The following is a 14,218-nucleotide window of genomic DNA, read 5'->3' as shown; positions in this document are numbered from 1 at the left end:
TCAGAAGGCAACAACTAATGTGATGGAATGCTTTAAAATTGCAGAGGACTGGGACAGAGTAGAAAGAAGATGAATATTTGGAACAATGCAGAATGAGGAGTGACAGATGCAAGATCAAATGCATGGTTTAAGACAGAGAGCATGAGAAAGAAGGTGATGAATTTATCACTAGACTTGGTGATTGAAGCAGTGATGTGTCACCATCGAAGATAAGGCTGGATATGTCGGTTGAAAGAAATTAAGTGACAAACAGATATAGGAGGATATTCAGATTAGGATGACTGGTTGTGTGGAGGTTAACACGCACACACACTGACCAGATCAAACAGCTGGTTTCCGCTGCATATTTCTACGTAATTCGACATTGCATGCTCACAAATGCTGATTTTTGTTTCTGGCATGACCTGTCTGTAGTACACTGATGTCAGAAGGCTTCTTTTTCTGACTTCCTGCACACAGCTTTGGCTATTTGAGTATCATCAAAAAGTTCTCTCCCTGCCCCCACAAAACAAGCAACACAGTTATTAAAGGAGCTTTCATAGACCGGTGAACTGGTAGATCAAAAGGGAGCCATGCTTTGAGCAGGATGATTAACTCAGTATCTTCATATGGGGCCTTTGAGATGGAGTTCCTAACACTCCAGTTTGTTTTATTCTTGGGACAAGAGGTGAAACAATATTGTATTGCTTTCCTTCGACAGAACCGTAGAGATCCCCTACCTATTTATGTTCGTTCTATTCAAGGATATTGTTCCACTGATGACAGCTGTTAAGCACACTGTGGAATCAGTGGGGATGTTGGTGCTGGGATTGGTTGAATGGTCAGCCAGGAAACACAAACAGCAGACAGACAAAGCACAAGCCAAAATCTCAGCAGTTCCCATGGTTTGTGCATCAAGATAATGAGACAGCTTTCTGTACTGTTTTCCATCTACTGCCAGCCATGAACTTGTGATCAATCATAAAGACCCAAGAAGTCCAGAGGTGTATTGGGCTAATCCTCGCTGAGATGAAAGCAGCTTGGTTGGACAATCGTGGATGAGTTGAGGAGAAGCACATTCTTTAACTGCATCGGATTGACTTACCAGAGACAGAGTGATATACAATAAAGCACAGTAGCATTAATTTCATTCATAGAATCTCTACAGTGTGGAAGCAGGCCATTTGGCCTAGTGAGTTTACACCAGCCCTCCAAAGAGCATCCACCGAGACCCACCCCATCCCTGTAAACCTGCATTTCCCACAACTAATTCATCTAGCTTGCACATCTCTGGACATTATGGGCAATTTAGCATGGTGAACCCACCTAACCTGCATATCTTTGGACTGTGGGAGGAAACCCATGCAGACACAGGGAGAAGGTGCAAACTCTGCAAAGATATTTGCCCGCGGTTGGAAGGAAACCCAGGTCCCTGGCACTTGAGGTAGCAGCGCTAATCGCTGAGCCAGCATGCTGCTGCCCCATTCACTGCATATGGAAATTTCAGTAAAACCTGCCAATGACCCATACTAGGTCTGGCGTATCTTGTGTACTACAGTATGGAGCTCCAGTATGACAACTGTTCTTTTTCACTTCATTTTCCTTCTGGGGCTGTAATTGGCTTTGTGATTCAGAACCGTACATCAGTCTGGCTCTCCTGTCAGCTGAGGTGTACAGTGTGAGGTATTCTTGTACATCAAATGTGAGCTTCTTCAGGACCTTCCCTCCATCATAAGGTCAGAACTGGGGATGTTTATCAGTGACTGCATAATGTTCAGCACCATTTGTGACTCCTCTGATACTGAAGCAGTCCATGTTACCATGCAACAAGATCTGGGCAATATTCAGGCTTGCGTTGACAAATGACATTTGTGCCATACAAATGCTAGGCTATAACTATCACCAATAAGAGAGAATCTAATCACCACCCCTTGACATTCAATGGTGTTCCCATCACTGAATCCCCCACTTTCAACATCCTGGGCTTATCATTGACTGGAAACTCAACTAGACTCACCATATGAACACAGTGGCTACAAGAGCAGATCAGAAACTTGGAATACTGCCGCGAGTTACTCACCGTCTGTTCACCATATACGTGGCACATGCCAGGAGTGTGATGGAAGACTCCCCACTTGCCTGGATGAGTGCAACCCCAGCAATGCTCAAGAAGCTTGATATCACACAGGACAAAACAGCCCGCATGATGGCACTACATCCTCTAGCATCCATTCTCTCCACCACCAAAGCTCAGTACCAGCAGCATGTACTATCTACAAGATGCACTGCAGCAATTCACCAAAGATCCTCAGACAGCTTCTTCCAACCCCACGACCACTTACCACTTCCATCCAGAAGGACAAGGGGAGCAGATATATGGGAACACCACAACCTCCAAGTTCACCTCCAAGTCACTCACCATCCTGACTTGGAAATATATTGCTGTTCCTTCACTGTTGCTGGGTCAAAATACTGGAGTTCCCTCCCTAATAGCATTGTGGGTTAATCCACAGCAGACAGAGTGCAGCGGTTCAAGAAGACAGCTCACCACCACCTTCTCAAGGGGCAACTAGGGATGGGGCAAGAAATGCTGGCCAGCACGCAACGCACACATCCCACAAATGAATAGGGGGAAAAAAAAAGCTGAGGTGGTGATTTTTCTGATTTCAGATAATCCCCTAGTGTGGAGACAACATGGACTGCAGATGCTGGAAGGCAGGGTCTATATAGGTGTGAGGCTGGGGAAACACTGCAAGTCAGACAGCATCTGAGGAGCAGGAAAGTCAATGTTATGGGGGCAGAAACCCTTTGTCACGACCGGGGAGGGGAGCCCAGAAATAAATAGAGGGAGGGGCTGGGGCTGGGGGAAGGGGAGGAGATTATTATGATTTGGGAAAGGTGGAGCAGAATAGTGAGTGGGAAGATAGACAGGTTAGGTCAGATCAGGAGTAGTGGATTTGGACAGGGGATAAGGCTGGGGGTGGAGGAATTTTGAAACTAGTGAAGTCAAGGTTAAGGCCATTGGCCTGTAAGCTTCCAAGGTGAAATATCAGGTGTTCCTCCAGTTTACATTTGGCTTCACTTTGGCAGTGGTGGAGGTCAAGGATGTCGCAAGGGGAGTTGGAGGGGGAGTTGAAATGGATGGCAACCAGAAAGTGGGGTTGGTTGATGCACGCAGAGCGCAGATGCTCTGCGACCCGATCCCCAAGTCTGCATTTGGTTTCCCCAAGACGGAGGAGACTGCACAAGGAGTGATGGATGCAATAGCTAAGTTTGGACAAATTGCAGGTGAACCTCTGCCTGCAACCATCTATTGCCATCTCTCCTACCCTTCCTCCAGCTGCACCGTCCTGTCTTAATTTATTTCTAGGCACCCCTACTCCTCCCCAGTCCTAACAAGGGTTTCAGCCCAAAATGTTGACTTTTCTGCTCCTCTGATGCTGTCTGACCTGCTGTGCTGTTTTATGCAACAGCACGCAGCTGCTGATCTTCGAAGAGGTTGAGAGTGCAATGCAATACTAACATATCAGCAGGTAGCCTCCAAAAGAGATCAAATTGAATCAAAAATAGTACTTTAACAAGTTGCTTTAAAACCCACAATACTCCTCAATACAAGTTGTACAACTGGGTGTTCCCAGTAATTCTTCATCAGTGCCCTGTGTACTGAACAACATAGGAGTTTCACTGAGGATTGAAACTGGGAGGGTTGTTTGTTTGGCTCATGATCTGTCTCCAACGAAAACATCCTCAAATAACTTCCCCAGCAACTAAGGTAACACAGTAGTGTGTGAGACTCACTGTGCATGGTATCCCATTAATGCCATTTATACCCTGGAATCTGTTAGGTGAGTATTAGAAAACTAGCTCTTCTCAATCAAATTTGTGCTGCAAAACACATCCTGAGTTGACTCATTTGTATTCCAGACTCTGAGGGCAATTTTGCAAGGTCTGTGAGTGGGGTGAAAAATTGGGTCAATACATGTTGCTGTAACCCTCCTGGATCATCACTGTCCAGGTGCAGACTTGTAAATAATTCCTTGTATCTCGGTAGAGTGTCACTACCACTGCGCTCTCCCTCTTTTTTTTGTTTCTTAATTTCAAATCATGGAATCCAATCATAGAATCCCTACGTGTAGAAGCAGGCCAATCGGCCCATCAAGTCCACATTGACCTTTCAGAGAGCATTCTGCCCAGACGCCATTTGCACTTGGACATTGCCTCTGATTTTGCGATCTTTGGAGAGGAGCTGTGTTGATGGGCTGAAGGGCCTTTTCTGTGCTGAATGACTTGATGACTGGAATGAAACCAAACTTACCTGCAACTTTTCCAGAGCAGAGTCACCCTGGCAGAATACCAGCATGGATGCACTCAGGCTGAATGGCCTCCTCCTATGTTAACATTCTATGAAATTCACCCTCCTGTTGGTTCAGATGTGCCATGCTCTGGTGTAGAGAAACTGGGCTCCTGGCCCGGAGCCGTACCACCTCACTAGCTGCTTTCCAACACCTGCTCAGCGATCGGATTGACAAGGAGAGCTTGGAGGATGTGGCGGTATCTGCTTTTCTAGTCGTGTGGTGAACCCATTATAGTTCACTGCCCGTGCAGGGCTCTGCCAGCAGCATCCAAATACTCTGCCTGCCTTCATGTTTGCCTGCTCAATTTCTGGTGATTTAAGTCCTCAATTTACACAATGATGCATCACTGTGTGTCCATTGTGACCCACCCTGCACTTTATTACAGAGTTGCAGTGCAATTATATATCCTCAGCAAATCACAAGAGTCCTTTTGGCTTCAGATTCAAAGTCAGGGACAAGATTGTGATCTGAGCATCTAAGTGTTCTGCCTTCCCTTGTAGGCTATCTGGGTTTGCTTAATTTTAGACAGAATTACCGAGAATGCCCAGTGCAGAATCGGGTCATTTGTTGCAACTAGAGTTTATGCTGTACAAGAACCTCTGTACAACACCTTACGGTATCAGCAGCTCATTGCAGTTTTCTTCTCTCTCTCATGTCTTATAACCATACAAATCAGAGCAGGAGTAGGCCATACCATCCCTTAGGCCTGCTCCTTTATTCAGTGTGATCAAGTTTGATTTGATCTTGGCCTTAATCCCATTGTCCTGTCTGTTTCTACAATTCTTGGCTCTTCTTATGGTCTGTCTCTTGAGTATAATCAAGACTCAGCCTCTGTAACTTTTAACAGTATAGATTTACAAACAATTGTGATCCCATTTGAAAAAAATAAATTGTTCCTCCTCTCTGTTCTTACAGAGCAATGCGACTCTGGTTACCACTGCCTCCTCACAGCACCAGGGACCCAGGTTTGATTCCACGCTTGGGTGACTGTGTGGAGTTTGCATGTTCTTCCAACGTCTGTGTGGGTTTCCTCCTGGTGCACCGGTTTCCTTCCACAGTCCAAAGGTGTGCAGATTAGGTGGATTGGCCTTGCTGGATTGCCCGTAGTGCCCAGGGATGTGCCAACTAGATGAATTATCTATGGGAAATGCAGGGTTATAGGGATTGAGGGAGTGTGGATCTGGGTGGGCTGCTCTTTGGAGGTTCAGTGTAGACTCAATGGGCCAAATGGCTGGCTTCCACACTGTAGAGATTCTACAGCGAATTAGCATATCCTGAAATTGTTCCTCCAAGTTCTGGAGTTGCTTGAGGGAAAACGTCCTCACAACATCTGTGTGTCAAACCCTTCCAGTCTTCCTTGAATTCAATGGAAGTGGGATTTCTCGCCCTCCACCAAAAGGAGTATAATGCAAATAAGACAAACTTAGGTTTTGAGGTGACTGTTGCTCCTAGTCTCCCCCAAGGATCAGAGGCTGAAGTGTATCATGAGGCAGTTCTGTCTTGAAGAGTCTAAGTGACTCCTCATTTTGGAACCCAATTAATTGGTTTATTTAGAGCCAATTTAATGCATTTCAATAGACATGTGTGTTATGTTTCCTAATTCATTAAAAGAGATCCAAGACAAGGATATTTATGGGTAATTCAGATGAGGAATTATAAAACTAGATAGCAGTATTTTTTCTATTCATTTGTGGGATGTAGCCGTTGCTGGCTGGCCAGCATTTCTTGCCCATTCCTAGTTCCCCTTGAGAAGGTGGTGGTGAGCTGCCTTCTTGAACCACTGCAGCCCACCTGCTGTGGGTTGACCCACAATGCTATTAGGGAGGGAATTCCAGGATTTTGACCCAGCAAAAGTGAAGGAATGATATATTTCCAAGCCAGAATGGTGAGTGACATGGAGGGGAGCTTGGAGGTTGTGGTGTTCCCATAGTATCTGCTCCCCTTGTCCTTCTCAATGGAAGTGGTTGTGGGTTTGGAAGGTGCTGTCTGAGGATCTTTGGTGAAGTTCTGCAGTGCATCTTGTAGATAGTACACACTACTGCTACTGAGTGTCGGTGGTGGATGGAGTGAACGCGTGTGGATGTAGTGACAATCAAATGGGCTGCTTTGTCCTGGATGGTGCTAAGCTTCTTGAATGTTGTTGGGGCTGCACTCATCCAGGCAAGTGGGGAGTATTCCATCACACTCCTGACATGTGCCTTATAGATGGTGGACAGGCTTTGAGGAATCATAAGGTGAGCTCGCTGCAGTATTCCCAGCTTCTGGACTGCTCTTGTAGCCACTGTGTTAATGTGGTGAGTCCAGTTTAGTTCCTGGTCAATGGTAACTCCCAGGATGTTGACAGTAGGGGATTCAGTGATGGTAACACCATCGAATGTCAAGGGATGTTGGTTAGATTGTCTCTTATTGGTGATGGCCATAGCCTGGCATTTGTGTGGCACGAATGACACATGCCACTTGTTAGCCCAAGACCGGATATCATCCAGATTTTGTTGCATGTGAACATGAACTGCTTCAGTATCTGAGGAGTCATGAATTTTGCTGAACACTGCAATCATCGGTGAACATTCCCACTTCTAACCTTACGATGGAGGGAAGGTCATTGATGAAGCAGCTGAAGATGGCTAGACCCAGGACACTACCCTGAGGAACTTCTGTAGAGATGTCTGGGAGCTGAGGTGATTGACCTCCCACAACCACCAACGGGTATGACTCCACCCACCTGAGCGTTTGCCCCAGATACCCATTGATTCCAGCTTTGCTAGAGTTCCTTGATGCCACATTCTGTCGAATGCAGCCTTGATATCAAGAGCTGTCACTCTCACCTCACCTCAGCTTCAAGTGACTCATGCTGGATTAATATATGTACGCATTGTAATATATGGGATAACATAGCCTATGTAACCAAGATTATTAGTCAAGAGGGGACGAAATAATGTGGTGAAAATATAAGAATGAACATCAGAGGATTTATAAGATGCAACTTGCATTTGTATCATGCCGCTTACATCCCCGTGACAGCCTAAGATGTTCCACAAAAAGCACGTTACTTTTATCGTGAAGTGGCTGTTATTTTGTCGGAATTGTGGCAAACAAGTTTCCACAAACAGCAATTGTGATCAATCCGTTTTGACACTGAAGCCATGGCTGTTGGCCAGGACCATGTGGGGAACACCCCTGCAATTCTTTGAATTGTACTGTGAGAGTTTTCATTCTCATCCGATATCCCATCCGAAAGGTGACACACCCAGAAATGCAGAGATAATGGGAACTGCAGATGCTGGAGAATCCAGCCCAAAACGTCAGTTTTTGTGCTCCTGAGATGCTGCTTGGCCTGCTCTGTCCATCCAGCTCCACACTTTGTTACACCCAGAAATGCAGCTTTCTTTCACAATAGCACTGGAACGTTGGCCTAGGTCATGCACCCATGAATCTGGAGAAGGCCTTGAGCCACAATCTTTGACTTGGATGAGAGTGCAAAGCTGATACACACTTCCACTTTCCAGTCTCACTTTAACATCAAGCTGTCCTACCGCCTTAAAGCGATCGACAAAGTTCTTTATCTTTTATATTTATCTACCCAGTGTTACTGACAGTAGTGAGCAGTATTATTGTTCTAAGGTAGAAGAATATGGGACCAAGTCCCACTTCAGTGACTTGATTCTAGAGGTAAGCTGGCATTCTGATGCAGGACCGAGGGAGCAGTGTGTTGCCATAAGGTACCATTTATCAGATGAGATGTTAATTTGAAGCCCCAACCTATTGCTCAGGTGAATGCTCAGAATCAGGGCCCAAAACAGGGTTTGCATCAGGCCCAGCAACAGGGCCCAGGGCTCTAGGGGAGACCTGCTGTACTCAGGACTAGGGTCACTCTGCTTACTCTGCTTACTTGGGGGCTGGGCCATTTTTGAGGCAAAGATGGAGGTTTTTATCTTCAATTAAAAAAAAAGGAGACATATGTTAGTTAACTGAAGACAAATGGAGCCCTCAAATATGAGAAAGAAAGCTGGAGAAAAATTCAAAACAAGGAATTAGGAAGGCTGAAAGGGGACATGAAATGTCCTTGGCAAATTGGATTAAAGAAAATCCCAAGGAGTTTTATACATAAGGAGCAAGAGGGTGACTAGGGAAAGAGTGGGTCAAATCAGCGATAAAGAATGGAATTTATACGTGGAGCTGGAGGAAGTGGGTGAGGTACATAAGGAGTACTTTGCATAGATGTTCACAAAGGAGAAGGACGTGGTTGATGGTGAGTCTCAGGATGGGTGTATGTTGATATTCTGGGCTTTGTCAATATAAAAGAGGAGGAGATGTTGGGTGTTTTGGAAAGCATTAAGGTAGACAAGTCCCCAGGACCAGATAGGATCTATCTCAGAATGTTGCTGGAGTTTTGTATAAAATCTTTGTTTCCACTTTAGTCACAGAAGAGGTCCCAGAGGAATGGGGAATAGCCAACATTTTTTTTTGTTTACAGAGGGGCAACATGGATAATCTGGCAATCACAGGTAAATGGTAAGGAAATTATTGGAGAAGATTCTTTGAGATAGGACATACTCATTTGGAAAAATATTATTAACGATAGGCAGCATAGCTTTGTGCGGGAATGGCCGTGTCTCTCAAACTTGATTAGGTTTTTTTGAGGAAGTAACAATGATGATTGAGGGCAGGGCAGTGGATGTTGTCTATATGGACTTTAGCTAGGCCTTTGAGAAGTTCCTTAATGGCAGACTGATATGAAATGTGGAGTCACGTGGAACTTGCGGTGAGCTGGTAAGATGGATATAAAACTTGGTTAGTCATAGAATATAGAAAGTAGTGGTGGAGGGATATTTTTCTGACTGAAGATCTGAGACCAGTGGTATTCTGCAGGATCGGTGCTGGGACCCCTGTTGTTTGGAATACATATAAATGTTTTGGAGACGAATATAGCTGGCCTGGTCAATAAGTTCGCAGGCAGCACCAAGATTGAAGGAGCTGTGGATGGTGAGTAGGATTGCCGAAGGATGCAGTAGGGTATGGATAGGCTGGAGACTTGGACAGAGAAATGGTCGCATGGAGTTCAATCTGGACAAATGCAAGGTGATGTTTTGGAAGATTTAATGCAGGAGGGAAGAATACAGTAAATGGCAGAACCCTTAGTAGCGCCAACATACAGAGGAATCTGACTGTGCAAGTCCAGAGTTCCCTGAAAGTGGCAACACAAATGGATAAGGTTGTCAAGAAGGCATACCGCATGTTTGCATTCATTGGTGATGGCATAAAGTATAAAAATTGGTAAGTCATGTACAGAACTTTAATTGGACCATATTTGGAGTATTGAGTACAGTTCTGCTGCCACACTACCAGAAGGATGTGGAGACTTTGGACGGGGTAATGAAATGGTTTACCAGGATCTGCTCGGTTCAGAAGGTACTAGCTATGAGAGAGATTGGACAAACTTGGTTTGTTTTCACTTGAATGTCGAAAGATGAGAGGCAACTTGGTGTAATTTCTGTGAACATCTATAAAAGGCCTGGGTAGTTGGTGTTTTTGTACCCAGGGTGGAAATGTCAATTAATAGGGGGCATAGGTTGAAGTTAATAGGGGTATGTTTAAAGGTGATGTGACAGGCAGAGAGTGGTAAGCGCCTGGAATGCGCTGCTGGGGGAAATGGCGGAGGCAGATACAATAACAATGTTTAAGAGGCATCTTGATAGTTATATGAATAGGCAGGGAATAGAGGGATATGGAGTGCATGCAGGTAAAAGGTTTTAGTTTAGAAAGGCATCATGTGTGACACAGGCTTGGTAGACTGAAGAGCCTGTTCCTGTGTTGTTTTGTTCCTTGTTCTTTGTTCACAGAAAAGATGCAGGAATTGTCAAAACAGATAACAAAAGCAGAAAATATTCCCTTGCACCATCACCAAGATCTATGCTCTTGGCGAGCACCATAATCCACCCAGCAAAGAAATAAAGTGCGGCACGGTGACTCAGTGGTTAGCACTGCAGCCTCACAGCACCAGGGACCTGGGTTCGATTCTACCCTCAGGTGACTGTCTGTGTGGAGTTTGCACATTCTTTCTGTATTTCCTCTGGGCGCTCTGGTTTCCTCCCACAGCCCAAAGATGTGCAGGCTAGGTGGATTGGACATACTGAATTGCCCATAGTGTTCGGGGGTGCGTAGATTAGGTGGGTTATAGAGAAATGTGTCTGGGTGGGATGCTCCGAGGGTCAGTGTGGACTTGTTAGGCCAAAGAGCCTGTTTTCACACTGTAGGAATACTATGGAAACCACCTTATTTAATCTCTTTCTCTTCAGACACCCGCTGGTCTCCAGAGTATTTCCAGCATTTGCTGTATCATTTACAGGAGGCCGTTTAGCTCAGTTCACCTGCTTGCAATGCAAGGTGAAACCAACAATTGGGTTCAATTCCCTCACTGACTGAGTTTGCCACCTCTCCCCTTGTGCACTGACCCTCCAGTTAAACTCACTCACCAGTCATCTCTCTCTGATGCAAGACCGGGACTGCGGCAGCTTTACTTGTATTTTCAATTATTTTATCGAGAAATTGGTGGAGGTTGGTGCAGTTACAACATTTAAAAGGCATCAGGGTGGGTACCCGAATAGGAAGGGTTTAGAGGGATATGGGCCAATTGTCGGCGAATGGGGCTGGATCATATGGGGATGTCTGTTTTGGTGCAGATGATTTGTACCAAAGGGTCTGTTTCTATGCTCTATGACTTGTTTGGATGTGCTATGACACACCTTTTGGGGCCGGGGGGGTGGGGTTGCAGGAGGAAGTGGGACTTGAGCTAGGACCTTTTTGGCCTCTGGGGCAGGGAGACAGGCTGTTGCATAATTTTATTCATGAGTGAGACCATGACAGCTGCGAGGGGTGTCATGAAGGGTTAAATGCATCCACCCACCGCTGCACCGCCAGCTGAGAATCAGTGAGTCTACAATCAGCATGCCAAGCCTGTGGACAGCAGACTGACAGGCAGCAATCGCTTTGAACCTATCAGCAGCAACAGAGGGCTGTGCTCAGCCTTGCTGTAACTAACGTGGCAGCTGAGGGGAGTGTGAGTCTGTCACTTCTGATCGGGTACGTGGACAGCAGCAACTTCAGCGAGGTGCTGGGGGCGGGGAAAGTCGCTGTGGACGCACACTGACTGCTGACAGAGGAATGCTGAACGGCTGGCTCCTTTAGCTGCACCCATCCTCCACCCCCATCACGTTCATCTGGAATTTGAGTTAGAAGCTGCAAGGGGAGTACCTCCTGAGTTTGTTCTTAGAAAAAGAAGCCTAGAGTGCAGTTTTTTTTTGGGGGTGGGAACATGCAGGATAGTGGGGAAAAGTCTTCACCCACCTGATGTGCAGCAGCTGGACTGAAATCCCTCGAAGAAACTGAACTGTTTCTTTTTTTGGAAGCAATCATGGATGTATTTCTGTGACCGTTATGGCCAGTGGTTCCATACACCAGGTAACAATCCTACTCTCTAATGCATCTGGAATTGAGGAGGGTGTGGGAGCAGAGTGAATCAGATGAGTTAGTTTTGGTCATTGTTATTTTACAGTATAACTGTTCCTTCACTGTCTTTAATAAAAAATCATTGTCTCCAACTCTTGTAAGATTTGATATTGACAATGAGAGCCTGCAGGTCCTTGAGTAAAGTTTGAGAAAATGCTGGTCGAAGAAATGCAGCTCGAGGAGTTTCTATTTTGTTCAGCTCATACAGAATTCTGGCAAGGATTTAACAGGCTATTATTCCTTTGGTGCTGCGCAAGATGTGACCCTCTCTCTAAGGATTTGAGCCTTGCTTATTCTGGATGAGTGTCAGTAGAAGTTCTGAAGGCTGTGGCTGTGTTAGCATGCGCTATTGGGCTCATTCGTGAATGTGGTGAATGTACTTTCAAGGTGCATCAGAAGGGTAAAGCGTAGTTAAATTTTATATTCCCCAATTCCTGCAATTTGAAAAATGTTTCTAAGCCTGTCTGTAACTGAGTGCTGCTTTCAGCTGTGTGTTTTCCTGCTTGTAAGATGGGTGTAGTTTTCTTTGAGTTGGATTGGTCTGTACTCGGTGATTTTTTTTGCGCTTTGTCATATCCTAAAGGGTTTCAATGTGGTTCATGGGTTCTTCCTGTTTTGCCCACCCAAAGTTGTATGTTTGTGGTTTGGTCTCCATTGAAGTGGATGTAATTCTAATCTCTGTTTCTGCTGCTGCTGGGCACTCTGTAACGCTTGTTGCAGGTGTGTGCAGTTGTGTACTCAGCTACCCCTCTTCCTTTTCAATCTATTAATGTTTTCCCTGCTCTGAATTCTTAAAGCAAACCTTGCATCCCCTTTTTGGATGATTCCGGCATGCCAACAATCCATGATAACACAGTGTGAAGCTGGATGAACAGCGCAGGCCAAGCGGCATCAGGGGAGCAGGAAAGCTCGTTTCGGGTTGGGACCCTTCGGAAAATGCCAACAATCCATTATCTTTTCTTAAGCAAACAGCACTTCCTGAGATGCGTCCATGCACAGTGAGACCTAGTGTACTATTCAGCCTGGGGAGGCATCAGCACCAGTCCAAACCCTGTTTGTGGCTGGTGTAGGCACACAATCTGAGCAGGGATTTCAGTTGGGTATTGTTCAGGAACAGATTTTCATCCCACTCCAGTCCTTACTGAGGAACTTTGATTTATCACAAGGCCATAGTCCCCAGCTTCCACCTGACGACCTGCCCTTGACCCGAACACACTGGGTTTTCCAGCGCCTCAGACCCTGCTTATTCAATCCAGATAAACCCCCTGTCCCAGCATATGTCTGAACATGCTGAGTATAAAAAGAATTACAAAGCAAGAAGCCATCCAGCCCATCCATTCATTGTGTCACTGCTGGCACTTTGAAAGAACAGTCCGTATGTATATTGTATCTATCCATAAAGCCCTGCAGATTTCTCCCTTTAAAGTATATAATAAATTTCAGGAGGGGTCATTGCAGAGCACTGGTAGTATCCCTGCCTCTAGGCCAGAAGACCCAGGTTCTAGTCCTACCTGCTCCAGAGGTGTGTCAAAAACATTGCTGTACAGTTTGATTTAAAACAAAACGCTTAAAAAAAAATTCAATTTGAATGTTAATATCACGTGTGCATTATCTTTTTGGCCTGTCTCACCAAATTTTAAGAAAAAATGCATTTTGTTTCAAAAGAAAATCTTCTCATTTGTTTTGTGGGGTTCCTTAGTAAAAAAAAAACCTCTGGTTACCAACTCTTCAGCCAGAGAAATAGTTTCACTTTGTATAACGAACTCTTCAGCATGTTTAATACCTTGCTCAAAGCTCAACTTGACCTTCTCATTTCTATGCGGAAAACTCCAGTTTCTTTGGTCTCTCCATACACCTGAAGTCCATCATAAACATAAGAACTAGGATCAGGAGTAGGCCATTTGGCCCTTCGAGCCTGCCCCGCCATTCAATAAGATCATGGCTGATCTTTTTGTGGACTCAGATCCACTTACCCTCATTCTCACCATATCCCTTAATTCCTTTATTGTTCAAAAAATATCTACCTTAGCTTTAAAAGCGTTTACTGAAGTAGTGTCAACTACTTCACTGGGCAAGGAATTCTATAGATTAACAACCCTCTGGGTGAAGAAGTTCCTTCTCAAGTTAGTCCTAAATCTGCTCCCTCTAATCTTGAGGCTATGCCCTCTTGTCCTAGCTTCGCCTGCCAGTTGGAACGTCCTTTCTATTTCTATCTTCTCTATTCCCTTCATAATTTTGTATGTTTCTGTAAGATCCCCCCTCAACCTTCTGAATTCCAATGAATGTAATCCCAATCTACTCGGTCTCTCATAAGCCAAGCCCCTCAACTCTGGAATCAACCTAGTAAACGTCCTCTGCACCCCCTCCAGTGCCAGTAC

At 45.2% G+C, this 14,218-nt stretch overlaps 1 protein-coding gene across 6 annotated transcripts in view; it reads left to right on the top strand.

Moving 5' to 3' along the window:
* The window catches only part of psd3l (pleckstrin and Sec7 domain containing 3, like), a 398,930-nt gene that overhangs the window by 219,564 nt on the left and 165,148 nt on the right, over nucleotides 1–14,218 (top strand). The window contains exon 1 of one of the 6 annotated variants that reach the window (XM_059653202.1): nucleotides 11,452–11,792. The exons of the other annotated variants lie outside the window; for them this stretch is intronic. The gene's annotated coding sequence lies outside the window, so the exon portion shown is untranslated. Of the gene's footprint in view, nucleotides 1–11,451; nucleotides 11,793–14,218 lie in introns of those variants that run through there. 6 annotated transcript variants of the gene reach the window in all.

The sequence above is a fragment of the Stegostoma tigrinum genome, chromosome 1 (assembly GCF_030684315.1).
Source record: "Stegostoma tigrinum isolate sSteTig4 chromosome 1, sSteTig4.hap1, whole genome shotgun sequence".
Classification (NCBI taxonomy): Eukaryota; Metazoa; Chordata; class Chondrichthyes; order Orectolobiformes; family Stegostomatidae; genus Stegostoma; species Stegostoma tigrinum.
Note: the sequence above shows the minus strand (reverse complement) of the source record. Positions and strands in the feature narration are given on the sequence as shown.